Below are 14,933 nucleotides of genomic sequence, written 5' to 3'. Positions count from 1 at the left end.
GCATGGAATCTCCCCACTTGCCTACGAAGTGTTGCAGCCATAGCTTTGTTGGTATGAAAAAGTGAAGACATAGTGCTAGGACATGACCTGACAATCCATACACCTCATGCAGTATCAGCCTTGCTAAACTCTGCCCAAACCAGACATGTCTCATCCACTCGGTTTACAAAATGGGAACAATAACTGATGGCCCCTGTAAACATAACCATAAAAAGGTATAGCATACTAAATCCTGCAACTTATTTGCTAAGTGTGGCTTATCATGCACAAAGGGTGGAGGATGAGAACGATGGTGATGGAGGATTTAGTAGAGACACTGATACGCATGATGTATGGAATACTTGAACTAGACTTTCACTGCGAGACCTGACATTAGTGACAACCCATTAGAAGATGTAGACTTTACCCTTTACACTGATGGTAGTTGTCACAGACAGACGGACTCAGGAGACCTGTGCACCGGATACGCAGTTGTAGATGATGAAGGTATCATAGAAGCTGATCCCCTTGGTCCACCTCACTCAGCACAAGTCACTGAGCTGGTAGCAGTGACCAAAGCATGTAAGTTGGCAAAGGGTAAGTCAGCTAATATATACACGGACTCTAGATATGCTTTCGGAGTAGTGCATGATTTCAGGGCCCTGTGGCACCTCAGAAAATTCATGACGGCAGCTGGCACTCTTGTGGCGCATGCATCACTCATCAAAAGGCTTCTGAGAGCCATACAGGAACCTGAAAGAGTGGCTGTTATCAAGTGTTAAGCACAACCCTACAACCAAGACCCAATTTCACTTGGTAACAGCCGAGCAGACGAAGCTGCTAAATCAGCAGCAAGCAACACCACACAAATTAACACCACACAACTGATGACATTCAATACGGTAAACACGCAACAGTTAACTGAAATGCAAGTTTTGTGTTCCCTACAGGAGAAGGCGGTCTGGAAGGCGAAGGGGTATGGTCAGGAGTCTTACTGCTTTGGAGAGATGGACAAGGTAAACCAGTGGCCCCCAGGACATATCTCCCAAGCCTAGCTGAGGTGGCACATGGTCTGACTCATCTGCTCAAGGAAGGTATGCGCAAATTGGTAAGAGCCTACTGGAGTGCACCAGGGTTTTCTTCTCAGGTGAAAAACAATGCAATGACATGTCTTACTTGTTTGAGGAAGAATATTGGTAAGACGATACCGACGGAGCCATCCCATATCCCTCCTACACACGGACCTTTCCAGGTAATACAAATCGACTTCATGCAGCTACCACCCTGTAGAAATTTGTATTATGTACTAGTATGCACTGATGTTTTCACAAACTGGGTAGAGGCATTTCCTGCCACCACGAATACTACTGTATTTACCGCTAAAAAAATTGTGCAATAATTTGTGTGTAAATATGGTATCCCTAAGATTATTGAAAGTGATAGGGGTACCCATTTTACAGGTGAAGTCTTTCAGGTCATGTGCAAACTTATGGGCATTAATAGTAAGCTACATACTCCCTACCGGCCACAGGCCAGTGCGAAGGTGCAGAGAATTAATACCACTATTAAGAACAAGCTTATTAAGAACAAGCTGAGCAAAGTGATGGATGAAACTGGACTGTTGTGGCCGGAAGCACTGCCACTAGTGTTGTACAGAATCAGAACCACTCCCAGGTCACCGCTTAACCTATCACCCTTTGGAATTCTTTTTGGACGATAGCCTCATGTGATGATAGATCCCCAGGATGATCTGAAATGCAATAATAAAATGACTGTGCAATATTTGGTTAGGATGAGCCAGCAACTGAGAAACCAGAAAAGGAATCTGAAACTGGCGATTCCTGACCTACCAATCAGTAATTATCATGAAATTGAACCTGGGGACTATGTGATGATTCAAAATTTTCTATGCTCAGGTTGCCTCATAGACAGTTGGGAAAAATCGTATCAAGTTTTGTTGACCAGCACGACAGCACTGAAGGTTGCCGTGAGAGAGACTTGGGTCCACTCATCCCACTGTAAGCAGGTTGCTGACCAGGAGAAATCTCATGAGAAGGAGAAAGGTGAAGAAAACCCGATATCACTAGATAATCTGTTTTGGGAAAGCTGAAAGGCAGGACTGTCAAAAATGCACCTAAGCGTGGTGAAAAGAAAAATCAATGATGGTTGTTTTAAAAGAATTTCTCTCAAAACACCTCCCTCTTCATTTTTTTCTCTCCCTCCTTTTTTTTTTTCAAACCGAAATGGATCCACATCAAGAGACTGTATTCTGGATTTTTCTTGTGATTCTATTTTTGATCAGGACAATTTGTTTTCGTGAGGGCCCCCAAGAAGTCGAGCAAGGATCTGGAATGGGTTCTGATGGAGAGGATATATTTGTAGGACCCCAGGATCAGTCCATCACTTTGGTCAAAGCTGGTATAAGTAAGAGATCTGGTAGTCATATAGCTCAGAGGCAATGTGAAGGGTTATTGTCTGATGAATATTGCATATGTAAGTACTGCGATAACATAGTCGAAGATGGGTGCATCTAGAGAAGTCAATCAAACAATAACATCAATATTGACGGATATCCTTTGAGTGACTATCACTCACTAGTGGGTACGGTCTTAAACCAAACAGAATGCTGGGTGTACTCACAAGTACCTCAAGGACAGAGTATATTGGGATTAGTGCCATACCCCTTAACAGTAAATGAGGTATTCGAATTGCATGGGGGGAGACCAGTGGACAGAAAATGCAATAAATCTAGATCCCCTAGCATAAAGCTCCACCAGTAGCTTGTAGATAGATCACTACTGTGTTTCAACGTAACCAATTCCCGGAAAACAGAAAATTGGGAAGTGACTTGGAACAATTAGACAATGACTGTCACAACTGAGGGCCTGAGCTGACGGGAGGCAGCCTCAGTTGTAGGGGCTGAGGTGTAGTGAAACCTGGGAGGTTTTATCAGACCCCTGGACATATAAGTTACACAAAGGAAGATTGCCCGAAGGCGTGACCATGACAACCAAGGTAAAAGTCAATGATATTTATTAGACAGACTCCATGCAACACAGCAGTGATAAAAAGAGATACGTAAAATCAGCAGTAATATATATCACAGTTCCTGGGTGCTACAGGATGGCAAAGTCCACAGGGCTCTGGTAGTATGGGTACAGTTCTTATTGTCTTCTAGATGGAACGTCCTTACCAGGCCCGACTGTAGTAGTGGGAATAGCCCAGGTTCATACCAGTTGATGTTCCATGGAAAGCTGGACTGCTGCAGATGAAATGGCTGCTGTGAGTACTGGTTGGAACCAGACAGATGTAGACACGGAGTGGGTGCTGGATGGAACTAGCCAAATGATATATGAAGCTTGAGAGCTATGAAATGCAAATGATATATGGAGCTTGAGAGCGGTGAAATAATAGTACCGGTGGTTAATGGAAATCTGCAGAAATGGTACTGGCACTTTAAGAAGAGTTGATCTCTGCTGGAAGCTGGAATGCTGGAAGCAGGTGAATCTGTAAACAGAGATGGAGGAGTCACAGAGGACTGGAGAGTCAGGCTGCACCGCAGGTGGTAGACTGGAGCGGGTCTCTTTAGTGGAAGCTTAGAGACAGGAGCTGGAACCTGGAAAACAACCACAGGAAAGAGACAGACTGGAACTAGGTTTGACAACCAAAGCACTGACACCTTCCTTGCTCAGGCACAGGATACTTATACCTGCAGCAAGGAAGGGATTGGCTAGGCAATTATGCAGATTTCAGTGGAGCAGCAGATTGGTGGAGATTGGACATGTGACAGAATCTAACATGGCTGCGCCCATGTTGGTACTTGGAGGGAAAGTTGGTTTGGTAATCCATGTGGAAACTTTAGCAGTAATGGCGGCGCCGGCCGCAGAGGACAGGAGACGCCAGACTGACGACTGCACACTAGAACCACGCGGACGACAGCGGAGGCTGCGGCTGGCATGAGGCGCCACTCTGACAACCTGTATACTGGAAAACAGGAACGGCGGTGGAGGCCGCGGAGGACGGGAGACGCAATTCAGAAGGCAAACATAGCGCCGCTGTGACAGCATCTCAGAGTGACAGGAGAGGGATGCAGAATGTGGCCATCAGTATTACAGATGAAATCCGGCCCTGGAACGCTGAGCCAGCCTCAGGAGACATCTAAAAGGCAAGTAATGGCGTCCAGATACCCGGATCGTGACAATGACCTTCTCACACAGAGCTGATAAGGAATCCATCAACACTGAACTTGTATGTGGGATAGCCACAAGTGGGAGGTACTTCCGATACAAGTATACACGTGGGATCAAAACCATGTGGGCTGAAACAGTGCCACAAGGATATTGTGCGCACATCATCCAGCCAGATACTTGTGTCAAACAGATGGGAAAACTGGGGACAGGTTTCTTCGTAAGGATTATCTGTTATATGATACTGATGCATATTGTCCCCTATGTTCTCCCAGATGATGCTTATTTCATATGTGGAAGGAAGGCGTACAAGTGGCTTACTCTGAGATCTGAAGGGTTGTGTTACATAGGCCGAGTACTACCAGGAGTCATGACCATCGCACATGACAAAATAAAAGACATTCACCGCAGTGTTCCACCTCCTTATACTCACACCCACTATGAACACATTTTCAAGAGACACCTCATACACAGGAGAGAGCTCTCAGCCTCTAATTTGATCCATGAATCCACCAGGATTCATATTATTCTTGCATTAGATATCACCCATACTGCCAGAAGAATTATAAATTATAGGTAAATCCATGCCCTAGTGAACTTGATAGATAATATCACTGAGATGTATGATGATAACTTCAGGTATACAGGTAGGGAACTGCAGGCCTACAAGAAGGAACTGGTCCAACACAGGATGGTCTTGAATTACGTCACGGCCGTGACAGGTGGGTATTGTGTTATTTTGGCAACTCAATATAGTGTGAAGTGCTGCACGTATATTACGAATAGTACCGAGGACCCAACGGAGATTATTGATACAAAAATGGACGAGAAATGTAATTAATATGCGCCGCCCTCCCACCCAGGAAGACCACACTATCACAGCTCTGAGTACTCTCCGAGTCCCGAGCCTCCTCTGTGGGCTGCTCTAAAACATAGGGATATCCGCAGCACGCAGACAGTATCCCACGTGTGACAGGCTGCTGCCTTTTCCTAAAGAAGAGAGGAGGCGCTACTTATACTCCAAATATATGGTAATAGACAGTCGGGGGATGGCTCTCCGTAGTTTATAGGCTGTATATGAATGTTTAATCCACACTTGGATTTATAGTATTTTATTCATATGCCCTCACCCTCCCTGTATCTCCCCGTCAGCATTCCTGCTCTCACTCTCCATGTAACTCCCCATCAGTGTCCCTACCATCACCCTCCATGTAGCTCCCCCCTCAGTGTGCACTCACCCTAATTCTAACTCCCCCCACAGCATCCCTACTCTCACCCTCCCTGTAACTACCCCTCAGTGCCCCTGCCTTCACCCTCCCTTTAACACCCCTCTGCGTATATGCCCTCACCATCCCTGTAACTCCCCGTCAGCATTTCTGCTCTCACCCTCCCTGGAGCTCCTCCCTCAGTGCCCCTGTCCTAACCCTCCATGTAGCTCCCCCCTCAATGTGCACTCAACCTCCTTCTAACTCCCCCCTCAGCATCCCAGCCCTCACCCTCCCTGTAACTCCCCACACAGTGTGCCCTCACCCTCCCTCTAACACCCACTCACCCTCCCAGCCCTCACCCTCCCTGTAGCTCCCCCCTCAGTGCCCCTGTCCTAACCCTCCATGTAGCTCCCCCCTCAGTGTGCACTCACCCTCCTTCTAACTCCCCCCTCAGTATCCCAGCCCTCACCCTCCCTGTAACTCCCCACACAGTGTGCCCTCACCCTCCCTCTAACTCCCCCTCACCCTCGCAGCCTTTACCCTCCCTGTGGCTCCCCCTCAGTGCCCCTGTCCTAACCCTCCATGTAGCTCCCCCCTTAGTGTGCCCTCAACCTCCTTCTAACTCCCCCCTCAGCATCCCAGCCCTCACCCTCCCTGTAGCTCCCCCCTCAGTGCCCCTGTCCTAACCCTCCCTGTAGCTCCTCCCTCAGTGCCCCTGTCCTCACCCTCCATGTATCTCCCCCCTCAGATTATTGATCCAAAGATTGACAAGATCTTGCAGGTGAAGTGGGAGTTCAGAAGAAGACACAATCTCACTTTAGCGGCTGTGGGTAATGACTGGATGGTCCTCATGGTTGAACCCACTCAAATGGTTCTCTGGGTTAGGAGAGTGGGCCCAAGGAATAATTGCAAATGTGGGAAAGTTTCTCCTCTGTATCCTGGATGTTGTCATAACTATCAGCTTGATATTTAGATGTGTTCGAATTCTGATGCAGACAAAAAGGCATAATACAAATTTGATGAGTCTAAGGAGCGGGTGCGTTGTAAATGCGGCAGATCTGGTATACGATCCGATGATAGAGACAGTGCTCTGATAGGAATGTAAATGAATTTCATGGGCTGTTTCTCTAACCATCTTTTTGTGTTCCTCTCTCCCTCTACCCAGCGAAACTTCTACCAAATCCGGACATCAGTGTGCAATGACACAGGTACATGTATGTATGTAACGTTCGTCCAAATCAGACATCATAGGCTATAACACTGTCCCAGCATACTCTATAGGTTGAATGTCGTCACACACTCAACCAGTGGTCTATCGACCGCCAAGTGCATATAGAGGATGTCTCGTTCTCCTCCCTGTCTTCTCCAACCATAGTCAATGTCTGATTTGCGAATAAAGTACATAGGTGTGTACTGTCGAAGTCGAAAATATTATATACACACTTCACGTGCAAACACCACACAGAGTGGCCACTGGGGGTCATTCCAAGTTGTTCACTTCATAGCAGTTTTTAGCAGACGTGCAAACGCTTAGCCGCTGCCTTCTGGGAGTGTATCTTAGCTTAGCAGAAGTGCAAACGAAAGAATCGCAGAGCCGCTACAAAAAAAAATTGCGCAGTTTCTGAGTAGCTGCAAACCTACTCCAATCTTGTGATCACTTCAGACTGTTTTGTTCTGGATTTGACATCACAAACACGCCCTGCGTTCACCCAGCCACGCCTGCATTCTCCCAGGCATGCCTGCGTTTTTTCGAACACTCCCTGAAAACGGTCAGTTGACACCCAAAAACGCCCCTTTCCTGTCAATATATCTGCGGCTGCCATTGTGACTTAAAAGCATCGCTAAACCTTGTGTAAAAGTACATTGGGGGTCATTCCGAGTTGATCGCTCGTTGATTTTTTTTCGCAACGGAGCAATCAATCGTTAACGCGGATGCGTAATGTCCGTAGTGCGACTGCGCCAAGTAAATTTGCTATGCAGTTAGGTATTTTACTCACGGCATTACGAGGTTTTTTCTTCGTTCTGGCAATCGTAATTTGATTGACATGAAGTGGATGTTTCTGGGCGGAATCTAGCCGTTTTATGGCTGTGTGTGAAAAAACGCTGACGAATTTTGGAAAAACTACGGAGTGGCTGGAGAAATGGGGGAGTGCCTGAGCAAACGCTGGGCGTATTTGTGACATCAAACAGGAACGATACTGACTGAACTGATCGCAATGGCAGAGTAAGTCTCGAGCTACTCAGAAACTGCTAAGAAGTGTGCTAATCGCAATATTGCGAATCCGTCGTTCGCAATTCTAAGAAGCTAAGATTCACTCCCAGTAGGCGGCGGCTTAGCGAGCGATCAACTCGGAATGACCCCCATTGTCCATTGTGAATGTTCGTCAAGTGTGCGCACTGCACCACATAGGCATGCGCAGAAGTGCAGCTTTTTCATGTAATCGCTGTGCAGCAAACATTTTTATCTAGCGATTAACTCAGAATGACCCCCTCTGTGCTTGCACGTTTTTGCTGTGCGTACGCATGCCTGCACGCCATGTGCACTGGTCCATGAGTCTTGCTCATTGGTGCGTGGTATGAGTATATATTGTAGCATATACATACGCACAGAAAAGCTACAAAGACATATTTAATATTCAATTCATATAGTGCACATTTTACACATAGGGGTATATTCAATTGCGGTTGAATTGCCGAAATTGTCGAAAAAAACGAGTCATTTTCGACAAATAAAACCTGTCGAATTGGATTCGACAATTCAATACAGTACTTTTCTCCCAAAAAATAGGGCGTTTCATTTTCGACTTTTTGCAATTCGACTTTTTGCAATGCGACATGTCTGCAATGTTAAAAATGCTGCTTTTCGACAAAAGTATATTCAATTGAAGAATGTCGATTCGACAACAGTGCTTTTCGACAGTCATTTTGTAAATTTAATTCGGCCTCATTTTTCTGTCTTGATCTAATAATTTTTTTAAAAAACATGTATTTTTTGGTGCTTTTTTTATTGCTAATAGCATATCTATTTATATTTGAAGGGATTATCTACTTGGTTTGTCTATTTAGTAGCTACAAGTATTATTTAATCGATTTTTTAATTTTTTTTTTTTTTTACTGACTACAATAATATGGAGAGATCAATGCATGTTTTTCAGTTGGAAGGGGTTTTTAAAGTGTTAAAAATCGAGACAAAACATTTGTGGGGTGCCCCCTCATAAGCATAACCAGCCTCTGGCTCTTTGAGCCGGTCCTGGTTGTAAAAATACGGGGGAAAAATTTACTGTGGTTCCCCCATATTTAATAAACCAACACCGGGCTCTGCGTCTGGTCCTGGTGCAAAAAATATGGGGGACAAAAGACGTAGGGGTCCCCCGTATTTTTTCCACCAGCATCGGGGTCCTCTAGTCAGAGAGATAATGCCACAGCCGGGGGACATTTTTATATAGGTCCCTGCGGCCGTGGCATTAAATCCCCAACTAGTCACCCCGGGCCGGGGTACCCTGGAGGAGTGGGGACCCCTTAAATCAAAGGGTCCCCCCTCCAGCAACCCAAGGGCCAGGGGTGATGCCCGAGGCTGTCCCCCACATCCCAGTATATTTTTATTTACAGGTACTCCGTGGATTCTACTGGAGAAGAGGACCGACTGCTTCATGTCAACATAGGTGAGTATGTGTATATGTCTGTGTGCATGTATGTAATAAAGTTGTATTATCATGGTGTGTGCGCTTTATTTTTATTTGGGTATTTTTTGTAGTAGAACAACAGGTACCAGCAGGCCCGTTTCCCCCCCCGCATGCTGGTACTGTTATGCACACTAGTGCCAGCAGAAATGTACTGGTGTCTGAACGGAGAGGGATGCAAAACAAATGAACTCACAGACAAACTGGGGAATATGACATTACATACACAGAAGGTGATAGAGTAACAAAATAAACACAAAGTGAACAGAGAAGCCCAAAGGCTAAGAAACTGGGTGTCTCCCTAGTATTAGGAATGCTCAGATGGAAAGAAGCGAGATGTTGTGATTTAATACGTAGAGAACCCGAAATGCTGTTACTAAGGGTATCCCTAAAGGGATACCAACGGGTGTGACAGTAAACTCATTGGTCAGAGATGGAATAATAGACACAAGGAGAGTCTCCACAATCCTAGTCCTCACTTGCAGTGCACCGGTTTAGCTTACTGCCACTAAACTGACACCTGGACACCTTGCACAGTGAGAAAGGATTTTGGCAGGCAGTCTGAGAATACAGCCACAAACTTGCTAGGTTCACAAAGTAGCAAAAGAACCCCAGCAGGTTAAACGACTGACTCCAGTCTTACTGCTAGGTCTGGATTGGCAGAGTGTTGTACCAAATCCCAAGGCCTATTTGCAGTACGCAACAAGCAAATACAAAGTTACACAGTACTAGCTAACTTTCAGGAACTGACTAACCAACAAAGATTCAGCAGCATCTGCCTAACCTGAGAAGAGGGTTTATATAGCAGGTGCTGTCCACTCCCCACTCAGACCTCACAGACCGTGAGCACAAAAACCAGCACCGGATCCCCTGCTGTGCACAGAACCTGTAACCACTGCACAGCAAAAGACCCGAACCGGAGTATCAGCTGCGCTCAGGTTACTCCGCTAGCACTTGCCTCCCGGTTGCAATGATGACGTGGCAGCACAGGGCAGTGTGCAGTGAGAGAGCACTGCCCCAATACCCATCTCAGAGGCATCCACCTCCACCACAAAAGGACGCTCTGGATCTGGGTTTTTGCAGCACCTTGGCCGAGACAAATGCCCTTTTGAGACGGGCAAAAGCCGCTTTGGCCTCACAAGACCAGTGAGCAACATCCGCCCCTTTCTTAGTGAGTGCCACCAAGGGCGCCACTATAGACGAAAATCCAGCGATAAATCATCTATAAAAATTTGCAAAGCCCAGAAAACGCTGAAGCGCCTTCAAACTAGTGGGCTGCACCCAATCCAGGACTGCCTGTACCTTGGAACCCTCCATTTGGAAACCTTCTGGGGAGATAATATATCCTAGAAATGCGATTTGCTGAACTTCAAATTCGCACTTCTCCAGCTTCACCCCAAGCAGGTTGTCTCTGAGTTTCTGGAGGACTAAGCGTACATGCTTCCGATGTTCCTCTAGGGAATGGGAGAAGATTAGGATGTCATCTAAATATACAACTAAAAATCTATCCAAATATTCCCTGAGCACATCGTTCATTAAGTCCTGGAAGACTACCGGGGCATTACAGAGCCCAAAAGGCATCACCAAATATTCATAATGCCCTGAGTGGGTATTAAAGGCAGTCTTCCATTCATCCCCCTCTCTTATTTGGATTAGATTGTACGCACCGCGTAGGTCAATCTTAGAAAAAATAGTGGCAGTACGAAGCTGGTCAAACAAGACCGAAATGAGAGGCAGTGGGTATGAGTTTTTAATTGTGATACGGTTCAATTCCCTGAAGTCGTTGCAGGGTCGCAATGAACCGTCCTTTTTACCCACAAAGAAGAACCCCGACCCAACTGGAGACTGTGAAGGTCTAATAAATCCCTTAGCCAAGTTCTCCTGAATGTACTCTGCCATAGCCTGAGTATCAGGACGTGACAGAGAGTACAACCTGCTCTTGGGAAGCTTAGCATTCGGCAACAAATCAATGGCACAGTCATAGGGGCGATGGGGAGGTAGTACCTCTGCAACTTTTTTGGAGAACACATCCGCAAAATCTGCATAACATCCTGGCAATCCTGGCAAACTTAGCTGCGAAAGCCTGACTGGAAGGCTCAAGCAACTCCTGAAACAATCAGTACCCCAACTAAGAATCTCCCAAGAGAACCAGTCAAATTGAGGATTGTGGGCCCTTAACCAGGGTAACCCCAACACCATTGGGGCAAAAGTACAGACAGTCACATAAAAGGACAATTTTTCAGAGTGTGTGGCTCCAATAAACAAAGAAATCTGGCTAGTGCAAGAGGTAATTTTACCCTGGGAAAATGGTTCCCCGTTTAACCCACAGATCTCAATTTCTGATACCAAGGGTACTAAGGGAACAGAGTGTTCCAGTGTGAATTGGCGGTCCATAAAAACCCCGTCGGCCCCACTGTCCACAAAGGCCTCAGTCTTGACAGTTTGACCGAGGATCTTCAAGGTCACCGGAATGATAAAAGTCTTCTTGGGAAATTCAGGCCCTGAAGTTTTCCGGCTTTTATAGGCATGATACTACCACATGACCTTTATTCCCACAGTACAAACACAAACCCTGCTGTCTCCTCCGCGTCTTCTCACGCGAGGAGAGGCGGGTAGCCCCAATCTGCATAGGCTCCTCGGAAAATTCCTCAGAGTCTGAGGTTCCCTTGGGAAAGAAGGAAACCTTGGTCTCCCTTTCAAGCCTACGCTCTCTCAGCCGTCTATCCACCCGGATGGATAACTGCATGAGCTGATCCAAGCTATCAGGCAAGGGATATTGTACCAGTTGGTCTTTTATCTGGTTAGAAAGACCTCTTCAGTACTGGTATCTCAGGGCTGGGTCATTCCACTGGGTATCATAGGCCAATCTCCAAAACTCCATACAATAAACCTCAAATGGCCGTCGCCCTTGCTTAAGGATTGAAATCTGAGCCTCGGCTGAGGCCGTCTTGTCAGGGTCATCATACAACATGCCCAGTGCTGTAAAATAAGCATCAACACTTTTAAGCGACGGACAGTCAGGCTGCAACCCATATGCCCAGACCTGTGGGTCTCCTTGTAGCAAGGAAATCACTATGCCCACCCGCTGAATCTCCGACCCAGAAGACTGAGGCCTAAGCCGGAAATATAGCTTGCAGCTTTCCTTGAAACAAAAGAACTGTGAGCGATCTCCAGAAAAACGATCCGGGAGATTTACTATCGGCTCCCTAACCCCTGGAGTTGCTGCTGCTGCTGCTGCGGGAGCTCCGCCAGCGGCCTGCGAGGTGTGCATTGTAATGGACAAATCATTAAATTGTCGAGTCAGGACCTGCACCTGATCGACCACTTGTTGCAAAGTATTTTAAGGGGTATGCTCCATATTCCCACAAAATTTCAACAGGAGTATTAGGCTGCTGAATATGTTATGCACACCAGTGCCAGCAGAAATGTACTGGCGTCTGAACGGAGAGGGATGCAAAACAAATGAACTCCCAGACAGACTGGGGAATATGACATTACATACACAGAAGGTGATAGAGTAACAAAATAAACACAAAGTGAACAGAGAAGCCCAAAGGCTAAGAAACTGGGTGTCTCCCTAGTATTAGGAATGCTCAGATGGAAAGAAGCGAGATGTTGTGATTTAATACGTAGAGAGCCCGAAATGCTGTTGCTAAGGGCAACAGCAAAACCCTAAAGGGTTACCAACGGGTGTGGCAGTAAACTCCTTGGTCAGAGATGGAATAATAGACACAAGGAGAGTCTCCACAATCCTAGTCCTCACTTGCAGTGCACCAGTTTAGCTTACTGCCACTAAACTGACACCTGGACACCTTGCACAGTGAGAAAGGATTTTGGCAGGCAAGTCTGAGAATACAGCCGCAAGCTTGCTAGGTTCACAGAGTAGCAAAAGAACCCCAGCAGGTTAAACGACTGACTCCAGTCTTACTGCTAGGTCTGGATTGGCAGAGTGTAGTACCAAATCCCAAGGCCTATTTGCAGTACGCAACAAGCAAATACAAAGTTACACAGTACTAGCTAGCTTTCAGGAACTGATTAACCAACAAAGAATCAGCAGCATCTGCCTAACCTGAGAAGAGGGTTTATATAGCAGGTGCTGTCCACGCCCCACTCAGACCTCACAGACTGTGAGCACTAAAACCAGCACCGGATCCCCTGCCGTGCACAGAGCCTGTAACCACTGCACAGCAAAAGACCCGAACCGGAGTATCAGCTGCGCTCAGGTTACTCCGCTAGCACTTGCCTCCCGGTTGCCATGACGACGTGGCAGCACAGGGCAGGAGATCCTAACAGGTACTTGTGGTTCTGCTACAAAACACAATATTTTTTTTGTCACAATTGGCTAACAGCCCCCCATCCGCCGCCCTTGGATGTGGGGGACAGCCTCGGGCTTCACCCCTTGCCCTTGGGTGGCTGGAGGGGGGACCCCTTGATTTAAGGGGTCCCCACTCCTCCAGGCTTCTCCGGCCAGGGGCGACTAGTTGGGGATTTAATGCCACGGCCGCAGGGACCTATATAAAAGTGTCCCCCGGCTGTGGCATTATCTCTCTTACTAGTGGAGCCCAGTGCTGGTGGAAAAAATATGGGGGACCCCTATGTCTTTTGCCCCCCGTATTTTTTGCACCAGGACCAGGTGCAGAGCCCGGTGCTGGTTGTTTAAATATGAGGGAACCACAGTCAAATTTTCCCCCTGTATTTTTACAACCAGGACCGGCTCCAAGAGCCCAAGGCTGGTTATGCTTAGGAGGGGGGACCCCACGCAATTTTTTGAACGATTTATTGAACAATTTTGTGATGTCCATGAAGTCAAATCCAGGCCGCCCACTGTTCGTCAATTGGTCCGTTTTTCGACGGGGGGGACTCCGTTATTTATTGACTATGTTGAATTCGGGTCCCGGCTGGAGGGTTTCGCCTGTCGAATTGTGTTGAATCCAAAAGCAGTCGAATTCACGCCGGAATTTGACTGCAATTGAATATATCACATAGTCTCTACACACATTGCCAGCAAGTTACATTTTCTCAGAGGATAGAACAATGGAGATATCCAGCTTTACAGGATGTGAGGGGACAGAACAAGGTTACGATTTAATGTTTGGCATGCAGATGTGCAGTTTTTGAGATATATATTCCGATTGTTATGTGCAGTTAATCGCATGTTTCTGCACATAGATATGCGCAGAATTGTAATATTAACCAATACAGTAGATACTGTACTCTTGATATTCAGTAGGAACTCGGTGGTGGAAACCTGCAAGCACACCTGGACCAAGCATCGTCCACTTATTAAAACCAACCTATGACCCCTCATGTACTGTAAATGACCTGCCCCTTGACCTATGGAAGAAGAGCTTACATTTCCTTTTGTATTGTATTTTGGACCCATTGTATAAAAGAGAGGCTCCCTTACCAGGCATCAGTCTATTCTCTGGAGGTCATCTTGCTAAGACTGACTGAGACCTGGATCCAGGAGCGCTGGCGAATAAACGTATGTACTATTGGTTGTAGCTCTTCTCTGTAATATTGTTGTATTTTCTACTTGTATCTTTTTGAGTAAATATTGTTGATGTGTTGGACCACAACATAACATTTAACTACTGGTGTCGCATTCCATTCTTGTTTGGGGAATAATGTGTATTTAGCCACATGTGTCGCTGCATTGTGTGCACAGCGTGTTGGCGTGTATACGCAACGTGCATACACATCATAGAGGTTATTGTTTACGTTTAGCGGCTGCAGAGGTCCAAACCACAGTGTGTTTAGGTATTGCATTTCCTTGTAAGTAAATCGAACTTTACAGTTTCAGCGTGCGTTCCACCTATGGGGGTCATTTCGAGTTGATTGCTAGATGCATTTGTTTGCAGCGCAGTGATTAGTCTAAA

The 14,933-nt window shown here is 46.4% G+C and overlaps 1 long non-coding RNA gene across 1 annotated transcript; it reads left to right on the top strand.

Annotated features, from left to right (window-relative positions):
• Window positions 1–933: 933 nt before the first annotated feature.
• On the top strand, window positions 934–14,645 carry LOC134965648 (uncharacterized). The gene is made up of 4 exons (XR_010188483.1): window positions 934–1,087; window positions 1,169–1,231; window positions 6,540–6,582; window positions 14,282–14,645. It is a non-coding gene; the product is annotated as an uncharacterized LOC134965648 (long non-coding RNA).
• The last annotated feature ends 288 nt before the right edge of the window (window positions 14,646–14,933 follow it).

This window comes from Pseudophryne corroboree, chromosome 10 (assembly GCF_028390025.1).
Source record: "Pseudophryne corroboree isolate aPseCor3 chromosome 10, aPseCor3.hap2, whole genome shotgun sequence".
NCBI classification, from domain to species: Eukaryota; Metazoa; Chordata; class Amphibia; order Anura; family Myobatrachidae; genus Pseudophryne; species Pseudophryne corroboree.
The sequence above is the reverse complement of the archived record's forward strand: the minus strand, read 5'-3'. Positions and strand labels throughout refer to the sequence as shown.